The sequence below is a fragment of the Callorhinchus milii genome, unplaced genomic scaffold (genome assembly GCF_018977255.1).
Source record: "Callorhinchus milii isolate IMCB2004 unplaced genomic scaffold, IMCB_Cmil_1.0 Scaffold21, whole genome shotgun sequence".
Taxonomy (NCBI): Eukaryota; Metazoa; Chordata; class Chondrichthyes; order Chimaeriformes; family Callorhinchidae; genus Callorhinchus; species Callorhinchus milii.
The window spans coordinates 3,722,347-3,732,220 of record NW_024704762.1 but is presented as its reverse complement, the minus strand read 5'-3'; positions in this window follow the sequence as shown (position 1 = coordinate 3,732,220).

Below are 9,874 nucleotides of genomic sequence, written 5' to 3'. Positions count from 1 at the left end.
CGCCCCTCGCTATTTCTGTAAATTTCTCCTTTCCAACTCCACTGCTCGCCTCAACAACAACAAATTGCATTTGTATAGCATCTTCCACGCTAGGCTAACTGGTCTTCTTCACCCTTGGCGAACTTTGGTGTCCCCCACCCCTTCTACTGATCGCAGAGGCTAACCTCTGGAGCTCTTTTCATCTACCCATCCACCTCAACCCAGTCTCCATCTGTCTTTAAATCCCATCTTAAAATCTACCTCTGACTATGGACACCTCCCACTCCCCCTCTCCCCTATCCCTCGCTCTGTCATTCTGACCCCGCCATTCTAAAGTGCTTCGAGACAATATTCTACATGAAGGACACTGTATAAATAGATGCAGGTTGTTGTATTAAATTTCTGTCCATTAAAGAGGTGTACAGTAAATCCAAGCTTAGCTGCTTGCTGTTGCTGTGGTTGTTAAAATTTAAATTATTTAAATTATTTAATAAATTGTTTAATAAGTGAAAATTTAATTTTTTGAAAAAAAAATGACTGAGTGAGTGAGTGAGTGAGTAAGTGAGTGAGTGAGTGAGTGAGTGAGTGAGTGAGTGAGTCAGTGAGTGACCAATTTTATTTGGGGAAATTTGTTGGCCAGGACACCGAGAGAGAGAAACTCCCTTCTCTTTTCAAGTATTGCCATGGGAATCTTTAACATCCATCTGAACAGGCAGACAGGACCTCGGTTCAAACATCTCATCCAAAGGACTAATATATGATACAAACACCACTATTAGAAAGCACCAATCTAATGGCTGGCAGTAATGACAGACTTGGATAGCGATCTGAGATTTGGAACTCAAAGAGAAAAGTTGCCAACATAAACAAGACAAGCCTGTAGCACTGATCTTTGACACAGAGATTAATGCACACTGATCCCAGTTAGAACAAAGTCTATTTCAAGCTGGAACATCAATTTCAGCAACAACAACAACAACAAATGACATTTGTAAAGAGCTTTTCACATTGGGACTGTATATTGAATCAAACTGAACCTAGAATAGAACCAGGTGTCCGAACACTATATTTATAACAGCCATATCAATAGCCAAACCAATCCTCAAAACACCTCTCTAATGCTTGCGAATGTGGGTGCACACTACACTTGTTCAGAGAGTAGCAGAAAGTGTTGCAGATTTGCTCAAAAGAAAAGGCAAGCAACAATCAGTACACTCTGTGAGCATCTGGCAATAAGAACCAGGAGTGGGGATTGGGTGGTGAAATGGATTAGTACCTTTCATCTTTACAATAATAAATTGGTCATTTTCAATCCACGACTGTTTGTGGGACATTGCTGTGCGCAATTGGCTGCCGCGTTTCGCCCACAAATATACAGTCAATTCACTTTACAGTATATTCTGTGAAGCGCTTTGAGACGTCGAGAAGATGTGAAAAGCGCTATATCAAAATCAAGGATTATTATGATTATTGTTATTATTACCACTGAGATCTGAGGGAATTGGATAGGTGTTTGAAAAGGAAACTTTTGCAGGGCAATGGGGAAAGAGCGGGAAGTGGGACGAGTTGGATATCTCTTTCAAAGCGCTGGCACAGGCACGATGGGCCGAATGGCCTCCTTCTGTGCTGCAAAATTCTTTGAATCCATGATTCTACCTGGATTTGAATTCGGAGATAGTTACCCGACCCTTGCTTGCCAAGACAAACAACAATAACAACAACATGCATTTATACAGGGCTCTTCACATTGGGAGCACGTCCACAGGAGTTGGACAATGAGTGGATCAGAGAAGGGTGGGGAGCAAGACTCTACCTGCACGAAGTGTGCTGTTTAAACAAATTAATTATAATTTAAATATGTATATGAACAAAACTGTATAAATGCAAGTTGTTATTGTTGTTGTTGAGTCAGAAGGTTGTTGATCCAAACCCTACGTCAGGATTTTGTAGGCGGACACTTTAGGGCAGCCCTGGTAGCACTTCGGAATATTACAGAATTTGGCAAATTCTTAAACACAGCCTTCACTTCGATGGTATTTTCTTCTCTCTGTTTCTTTTTAAGAACTACAGAAAAACGGCTTCCAAGTTGAGACTGAGTTCGACGATATGACAGATTTGGGATGCTCTGAAATGCGACATAAATAGGATAAATCTAAATCCAGCTGGGATTTTACCTCATAGATTTATTCTGCATATAAACATCTCTTAACCTTTCCATAATGTTTTTTGGTAGTTCCCTCCTGTGCTGTAAACATGTTATGTCTCTGTGCAGTACATTCTCTCTGCACGTTGATAATCTGAGGTTTCTTGTAGCAGCTCTAAAAGCACTTACAGTATTATTTTAGGATGAATGACCTATCAGATATACAGATTGAGAAGTCATAAGCACCTCCACATTACCTGGATAGGATTTAGTGTGACTGCAGTTTAATCCTACCTACTCCAACCAAGGTCAAAATAATCTATTCACTGAGCACCCACCTCTCCATCTTGAAAATAAGTGAACCAAATAGGGTTTCTTACCTAGAAACAAAACGCAAAATACTGCAGATGCTGGAAATCTGAAACAAAAACAGAAGTTGTTGGGAACACTAAGCAGTTCAGGCAGCATCTATGGAGAAAGGAGAGATACTGTCCGACCTGCTAAGCGTTCCCAACGACTTCTGTTTGGGTTTCTTATCTATCCATTTCCAAAAGCTTTCCTTTCAATCTCTTTCAACCCTTCGGAGTCCAATCTCCAAATCTTTTTTGGTTGTGCTTACGGTCATCTCCCTGATCCCTCCCCCACTGGCTCGGTGTCAGATTTGGGTTTGATTCCAGGCAGAGTGAAACGTTGGGCAAGTTTCCTTACTCCACAAGTGTCTGCTTACCTCGCTTGTGGAGTAGGAACCCACTTGTTAGTGGGTAATAATGCCTTCAAAAATTAATAACAATGATAATGTGGTCACTCAATCCATGACTGTTTGTGGGACGCTGCTGTGTGCAATTGGCTGCTCTGTTTCGCTAACAAAATATACAATCATTTCACGTTACTGAATATTCTGTGCAGCGCTTCGAGATGTCTCAAAGCCGTGATATTTTCCTTGAGAGGATAAAAGATGAGCTTTATAGAGTTACTAACTCAGTGTCCGCATTTTCTAGGAAGGATATTGATCAAGAGCAAGTTATCCTCACTCTAACCCAGGGCACCTAGCCCACTTGCAGAACAACAACAACTTGCATTAATTTAGGGTCCCTCACACGGGTAGCGTCCCAGAGCACTTTACAGTGGCAGAGCCTGATGCCGAGCCAGGGGAAGGGAGAGGAGGTGACCATAAGCACAGTCAAAGAGAAAGGTCTTCAAGCACAACCTGAACATGGGGAAGGAGGAGATAAGGCGGGGGGATTGAGGGAGAGGTTTTCAGAGTTTCAGGGCGAAGTGGCTAAAAGCGCAACCAGTGATGGTGGAACCCCAGATGCCACCAGAGCTGTGATCAGCTAATCATCCCAGAGAGGGGATCTTTATGACTTTAAGAAGGGTTTAAATTTGCACAAACTACACAGGTAAGAGGGAAACTTGGTGGAATTTGGAATGAATTAAGGAACTTGTAAAATGAGGTGTGTGGGCGGACTTGTGAACTGTTTAGGAAGCCTGAGACAGACAAACCACATGTCACCGAATCAATGAGGAGGAGGCAGGAGTCAGATATTAAAAGTAAGGGGAGAGATGGTTTACTCTGGTGTAGTAATTAAGAGAATTAGGAGCAACCCACTCAACATAGAGGATCGAGCAGGAAGCTCTGGCAGCATAAGTTTAGTATCTTCAGGAAATTAATAATTTTCTTCCCAAAAAAATGATAAAAGAAGTCTTGACTAAAATACAGTCTTGCTTGAATCAGTAATGCTAGATATCCTGTTGAAGTGCAAATGATATAACATTGCAAGAAGATGTCTTCCTTTAAGTCATTTGGCACAAGTGGCAATTGAAGCTAAGACCATAATATTTAAAAGATATTAATATAAAATGTTGAGGGGAGGGGGAGAGAGCAAGGGAATAGGGGTTGGAATAGATCACTTTAGTGGAGGAGCTGGCTTCAATGTAGGCTTGATGGGCCAAATGTCCTCCAATGGCTGTCGTTTTTAGGTAGCATAATAATACAAATGTTTACATTTGATATAGCGCCTTAACGTGTCGTTGAGACGTCTCAAAGCGCTTCACAGAATATACTGTAAAGTGAACCGACTGTGTATTTTGTGGGCGAAACACGGCAGCCAATCACGCACAGCATTGTCCCATAAACAGTCATAGATTGAGTGATCACATTTTTTTTCTTTTTGGAGGGATTATTATCCACGGATAGCGATCCAACAATCGACTAACCACCAGGTTCCGACTTACTGCTAGGTAAACAGAGGCGTGTGGAGTAAGGAAACTTGGTTAAGTTTTCACCCCGCCCAGGAATCGGATCTGGGTCCTCTCGCTTGCGCTCTAACCAATTCGCTATGGGACTCAATTTCTAAATAAGGAAGCTTTACTACAATGGGATGCGGGTAAAGGAACAGTAGCTGTCAAGATTCACTGCCCTTCCTCAAAGCAAAAGGTGCCCACCAATCAATCTTTAAATAAGTTTCCTTCTGAAGATTTGCCACTGAGAACAACAACACAGGGCTTAGAAATCCGGGAGAGGTACAGAGCACCTACTCACTGCGTCAAAAATAGAATGAGATAAATTGTCAGGTAGATGTTATATGTCAGTTTACCTGTGTTTTTTTTAAGATCTGGGAATTTACACTGTGTTTAGTTTAATTGCCCCCTTCCCCCCCCTTAAAAAAGTTTAACGTGATCCATCTGTAAAAACACCATTAAAATATTTGAAAGCTTGGATTAATTCTTTTCACGAGCCAAGTTGGGTGTTGTGGGGGTGGAGGGAGAGAGGAGGGGATCACAGCAGCTGTCATTTCATTAATCCTTTTTTTGAGCTTGATAAATAAAGGCGATTTCAAAAAAATACAAGAAATACATAGACTCAAAGAAAACATAGACTCAAGCACTCCGAGACACTGCCCGGGTGAAGGGTGCTACATAATTGTAAGTTGTTATTGTTGTTGTGCACAGCACAAAATAGGCCATTCAGCCCAACTAGTCCATCCCCACGTCTATCCAAATCTCCATCATCCTTTCAGCCTTCCCCTCTATTTCCTCCTCTCTCCTGTGATGCCATTGCTAGGATACTATGGTTTGTGGTTAGTCCAATTAGTCCGATGTTCAGGGGATCTAGTCTACTGGCCTCAGTATTTCTGGGGAGGGAACCACAAAAAGTGGATGCGATGGGCCAAATCACGTCCTTCTGCACAGAAAATCTCCAGGTTTGGATGTCACCCTTCTGACTTCCTACAGCACCGTTCAGCCTCAAGTCTCCCGGCTATTTTTTTGGGTCAGGCGGTTGTCTGACACATATGGAAATTCCACGCATCCCACCTACACATGGAAATCCCAGAGATAGATTGTTTTGAATGGAATGCCCTCTCTCTCCCTGGAGGGATGCATCCTGCTGACCTAATTCCGGAAGGTATTGGGTGCAGGTTGACAAGAGCCGGAGCAGTTTCACTCCTGTACCTGGGGACCCAATAGTGTTCTCAGCTACAGGAGTGAAGCAGTTATCTTTGACTGTGCAACTACCTCACCCGCTGGGAATGGGGCATTGTAAGCAGACCCTACTTGATGTCCATACACATGCACCCCTAATAGATAGTGACCAGGTGCGGGGACTCTGGCAGATTTCCCCCTTTCTGTTCCCAAACCCAGGGGATTCTGAGACCAATTGTAGTGGCCTCTAGTGTGCCTCGTTGAGATGAATTAACGCAGCACAGACCGAGATTCAAACCTGGAACCTTTGCGTCTTGACAACTCGCTTGGTAAACTTGCTCAGTCATTGCCGGAGCTCAGAGATTTTCTAAAGTTAGCTTTTATTCAACTGATCAGTGTGAGGCTCCATTAGAGCAACAATGCTCCCCTACAGAGCAGAGCGAGCAAAGAAAAATACATTATGTGAAATTACATAGACTGTACAACACTGAAACAAGCTACTTGGCCCAGCTGGTCCATGCTGGTGTTTATACTCCACCGGTTTCTCCATCTCTCCTAATGATCCGCTCTCTAGTTTCCCCTTGTACCCCTTTATCCCCTTCTCATTTGCGGTCTACCATGTGATGACTTCAAATTCTAACAATAAAAAAAGATCAAACCATGACATATCGATTTTCACTCATTTTTTCTTAGTTCTAGGATCTAATATGTGAGATGTCCCTTAATAAGGAAACATGAATTGAATCCCACTAACTCCAGGGAACTTTGCTCCGACTTCATCTTTGACTTAATCATAATAATAATTCTGTAACAGTGATTTTCATGCCAGGAGGATGTCGCACAGCGCTGCAAGCAATGTACTGTAAAGTGGAGTGACTGTGTGTTTTGAGGACGAAACACAGCATCCAATTTGCACACAACAATGTTCCACAAACAGACATTAAGTGAAAGACCAATTTTAGGGGTACTGTATTACTTTCAGAGCGGAGTTTCTGTGAGTTGGCCTGATGTGATTCTGATCATCGGAGTACCTACGTGGATTCCTATTAACAAAATGCCATTGGAAATCACTTTGTGTTAGAAGTTTTATTCTTTACTGTCTCTAAACTGCAGCGATACCGTCAAATTAGGCAAAACGGGGCAGCAATTGCGCACAGCATTGTCCCATAAACGGACGTGGATTGAGTGACCAATTGTTTGGGGTGGGCGGGGAAAGAGAATTATTACCCCCAGAAACAAATACAAATAAGCAATTAGGTTTTTTCTCTCTCTCTTTCTCTCTCTCTTTGCGATGACCTGGTCAGTCTGTTGCTGAAGCCCCCGAATTGCCAAGTTGTAGAAATAAATTATTCCTCAAGAATTTTCTCCTTTTATCAGCATCTGCTTCTCCAGCAAAACTCTCCTCTCGGTCTGAATGGAGGAATGGCAGCAGCTGTCATTTCAATCAGCGCATTGATCTGTCTATTAAACTCTATTTGGGGATAATTTTTTTCAAAGAAAGGTGATTCCAAAAATCGGGTAATAGTGACACAGACACTATAGGTTAGAAATGGCCTCTTTCTGTGCAGAAAATTGATCAATCACTGGGCTGCTGAGTTCCCCTACAAAAACACACAGCCACTACGCTTTACAGCGAGGTCCGTGAAGCGCTTTGATGTTTCGACGACGCGATAAGGTACTCTATCAAATGCGTGTTACTTAAGATCGTTAAAGTTTCTGTGTTTGCACGTTACCATTCTGACATCTGTATAGCTCACGCTCTCGGCTACAGGAGGGGAATTGGGAGATTATGGGCAAATGCTTGACATCCACAAACATGCAGCTCAGCAGGTGAGTGACTGGAAGCAAAGGCCTGCTGATTGCTTGCCACTCCCGTTTAATTTGAGCTTTGTTGAGTAACCCAGTACCCGACTACAAACCTATTTCTCTCAATACTCCCTCAAATTAATTGACATCGCGAGCAACACCTTGAAACCATATTATTCACTGATTTTGTGGTTTTGTTTGTGTGGTGGGTTGGGAGAGTCTTTGGGAAATTTAGAACAAAATAATTAGGAAGCATTTAAAGACTTGTCCCCCTCTTCTCTCGCTCTCTCTCTCTCTCTCTCTCTCTCTCTTTGCAACAACAATAATAATGCCGCTTGCTTTTGATATAGAGCCTTATCTCGTCGTCGTGTCGTCTCGAAGCGCTTCGCTGGGTAATACTGTAAAGCAAATCGACTGCCTATTCTATGGGCAAAATAAAATGAGCGAAAACAGGCAATGGAAAAGAAATGGAGGGGATGGTGTGTGTGTGTGTGTGAGTGAGTGGTGGGGGTTAGGTGTAGGTAGGGCTCATTTGAAAGCTTTTATTTTGAAATAGATGCTTTTCTCTGCTGAATGCAAGCTCTTGATGTTTTGAATGACTCTTGATGGTTGATTTTGCTCCTGTCAGTCCCACCTCTCTCTCAGCTGCTCCTCCCCAGCTCAGGTATAAAAAGCCTGTGTTATAGCTCCAGCCAGCAGTCCAGATTCCCTCTGAGATCTCTCTGCAACCCCCCCATCCCTCTCATCCCACCCCATCCCTCTCATCCCATCCCTCTCATCCCATCCCTCTCATCCCATCCCTCTCATCCCACCCCCCCATCCACCTTCCAAGAAAGTTTTCCAGCTGGACAACTTTTCTCTCAATTTCTCTCTCTCTCTCTCTCTCCCCCCAAACCACCACCACTTTTCCTCCCCCCTCAAAAGAGCAGAGATTTTTCTTTGATTTTATTTCAGTGAGAATAATACAACCTACCCTGCTAGAGGTGGGGGGGCGGCCCCTCTCACCGCGCACGCCCCTCTGATTGGGCGCCTGGACCCCGCTGCGGCGTTTGATTCGTTGACTGCCTTGTCACTCAGGTTCCGCTCTCTTCCACGTCCCGCCCCCACCCCAGTTTGGTTGACGTGCGCTGAACTTACATTTTTTTTATATATATAAAAAAAACCCAAAACATTTCTTTAAATTAAAAAAACACCATTTTCAGGTAAGCAAATTATTTCTATTTGTGTTTCATCGTGTTTAGCCTGTGGGTTATGGGGGGGGGGTGAACTATTCCATCATGAAAATATTGAATCCATTGGATATATAAATGTATTTAACCATTTATTTTAGAAACAAATGATCTATTTTCTATCTTTTTGTTTTCATAATCTCTGCTCCGTTCTGAGGCTGTCGAGTTGTACCCCTGATGTTCGTTAAGGTCGTCAAAAAAATAATAATTCTTATTTGAGCAGATGCTATGTGAATTCCACTAAAACATTTTACTATTTTTTTTCTTGGTATTTTATAGAGATTTTAAATTCTGCCTCGTTATGTGTGGGGTTAGAGACATCAAACCTCAATGTCATCTGCCCCTTGGAGTAAGAAGGGAGAGAGAAAGAGAATAACTTTCTTATTTTATCATTTAAACCACCGCAAACAATTTTGTGTGAACTAATTGGAGAGATTGCTTTATTTGTTTGTTCCAACGTTTTATGAAATTGTTGGTTTTTAACCCGAAACTAAGTCTCGATTTAATATTAACACAATAAAATGAAACTTTTTTCTAAATATTAAATGGAAAAAGGAGGAGTGTGTGCTTTTTAAGGTAAGTAAAACGCAGAATTCCGAGATAATGTAACTTATTTTTTACATTATCTCAGAAATTATTATTATTTTTATATCTAAAGGCGACCAAGAAATATTGTGGGTTGTTTTACCACAGGGAAGGGGAAGGTTTTTTATAAGGAGCTGAATAGATTGGTTGTTTGTAATTGCTAAAGTGTTTTATTTCATTGATGCAAAATACAATGCTCAGTTAATTGGGACAATTACACTCTTTTTTTGAGGTGAATCCAGGAAGATGTCGCTTTCATTCTGTTAAAAAGAGTCCTTTTTTTTATTATTATTTTTTATATGTATTGCCAAGCCATAAGGTTTGCGCCAACACAAATCTAAGTGAAGTTCCAAACGTGACAAACACTTCAAATTATCAAAAATATTGCAAAATAAAATGCAGGTTTCATCGATGCCTGACTGTAATAGTGGAGGAAAAAGGGAAATTCGTGTAATCTATAATACTTAAGGATACACGGATCAATCTCTTGTTCCTTGCAAAGGCTCAAATGCAAATTGCATTCGTAATTTTTCTGTGAATTTGCTTAAAAAAAGGAATTATTAGCTATTAGCTGGCCTCTTAAAAGAAAAAAAAATGTACATTAAATAGGAATAAACCCAGAGAGGAAATCTGCAGAACCTCACAGACTGATGTAACACAAGCACTTGTTTCCTTAAGTTGATGTGATTTCTGACTCAGTCGGAAGTTT